The sequence below is a fragment of the Orbicella faveolata genome, unplaced genomic scaffold (genome assembly GCF_042242905.1).
Source record: "Orbicella faveolata isolate gen_17 unplaced genomic scaffold, um_ofav_v1 contig_3, whole genome shotgun sequence".
Classification (NCBI taxonomy): Eukaryota; Metazoa; Cnidaria; class Anthozoa; order Scleractinia; family Merulinidae; genus Orbicella; species Orbicella faveolata.
Window position 1 is genome coordinate 18,685,343 of NW_028301558.1, and position 2,158 is coordinate 18,687,500.

The 2,158-nt window shown below is 46.1% G+C and overlaps 1 pseudogene; it reads right to left on the minus strand.

Annotated features, from left to right (window-relative positions):
* Positions 1–2,158, minus strand: part of LOC149106744 (uncharacterized) — a 2,719-nt pseudogene continuing 561 nt past the window's right edge.

Genomic DNA, 2,158 nt, shown 5'->3' on the forward strand with positions numbered 1-2,158 from the left:
TCATTGTTGACAAGAACAGTTTTGTGTTATGTCCTTTAGTAGTTCCATGTACGGAGCTCTCCTGCGCACGGGAGGCTGTGGTACATCTAGGCCCAGGCCCTCGCATACACACTACAGCATTGGTAACTTGAGCATCTTCAAGGTATCACCTTTCGCCACTGAGCAAAGATCGAACTGGTCATACGTAATGGGATGCTGGATCTGGCTTGCTGTGGCCGCCACGTCTCTGGCGAAAGTGAAATTTGTCTCCTCTTCTGATGCCTGGATATCTAACTCATTCATATCTTGCTGGCGAGCGGCAGCATTACGACGTGAAAAGTAAGAGGCGATCTGCGAGGCTGTAAGGAATTCTGATGACTGGAAAAGGCGCAGAGAGTCAGCACCACGAGCACGGCGCATTTCACGAGCAACGACCTCCGCACCGAGCTTTCGGCCTGTTGTTTGGCCGATACGAAATTTAGCCAAAAGGTAGGACTTTTGTTTATCGCTGAACCGATAAGCTTTTTTGACAGCTCTTAGAGCCCATCCCTCCTTGGCAGCTGCAATAGGGTAATCCTGGGAAAGCGTTGAGGTTTTTAGGGTCGGTAAAACGCCAACGCCCTCCTCCAGGGCGGACTTGTAACCCATTTTGGCTAGATCTATCACAGTATGTCTCTCAGGTGACCGTGTGCATTTCTCGAGGGACAAGTGCTTTTCAAGTGCCGATACCCGTTGAAAGATGCGCACGCACCCATCCTGGGGACACGAATAAACCCCAGCAACCTTGCTGCTCTCCTCTGGATTGACATTCTGCATTTCCTCCGCGCTGGCTTCAGGAGTTGTGGCTTTGATCGACTTGTTGCCCAAAGGTTTGAAGTCTCCCGGGGAAAATGCTGCCACTAGTCCGCTCTGACTAGGTTCTGAAACATGATAGACACACATCCACATTTTATTTCAATCTAGAAACATGTAACAATGCAGTTATTGTTATTGGTAATAACAGGTGTTGAAGAGGTACTACTGAAAAGCATTACCCATCCCTCACTCCCTCTCTACCTAACACTATTAATCAGGGAGGTTTCCGCACTCGTTATTGTATCTAATCAAGGTCGAATTGTGAAGAACACCGTAGTAACGGCAAAATAAGAGAGTTTGTCAGTCCGTAGAACAAATCGTGACATTATGTATACAACATTTGGCTACTCACCAGAAGACCTAAAAGACGATGCATCCAGTGTGACTACATCACCAGGACCGACACCATATGCACGCCAACAAGTAACGGTATCTGTTGAACTAAACTCAAAGTTGTTCAGCTTTGTGATACCTGCTATTGTCTGGGCCGTGTCTTGCGTCTCGGCAATGGTGTCCATGGAAACCACTCGGATTCCCTCCAATCCTCCATGAGAAATCAATGCAATTTTCATGTCATTTGCAGTGCACACGTTGTGTCCTCCATTTATGTATGCCCTGATATGGAATTTGCATAACGCAGCCAATCGATCTGCCGCACCTTTACCCCCGTGTGTATCGCTAAAATCAATGCATGCCACCCGAATTCCGCAACGTGTTCCCATATGTCGGCACGCCAGGACTGTGCGAGAAGAATGGTAACACCCGGCGTTATCCTGACGAAAAAAGGCCGTGTTGATTTCCGGGTGCTCCTGCTTAAGTGTGGTCAGAACGTGGTGCATGATGGCTGCGACTGCAGAGCTTCCCTGGCTACATGACTGGATGACGTGGATGCCAAGATTGCTACACTAATAAGGTACATATTCAGCTGGCCTTGGGTCAAAGAGAATATAGGAAAAAATCGTGTGCGGTTAAAACAAAACACCATTAAAAAATATATGGAAAAGGTGACTAGGGCACTTTTCCATCAATTGGCCATTCCCACCCATCCCCCCTCCCCTCGCGCCATCCCCTTCTCCCTCATCAAAGCCTGATCTTTCGATGGGAGAGCCATTGGACTAATTATATTTTTTCTAGATAACCGTTTTACTGCCTTTTTACAGAATTACTACTGTAGAATGAATTAGAAAAAAAAATATACATTAGTATCTATGTTTAAAAGGCTTATTCAAAGTGAATTTTGAGCAACACACCGCGAGGCAGATTTTGTCCCAGTCCTACAACTTTTTTACAGTTAGTTTTCAAAAAAAAAAAAAACAACTATTAC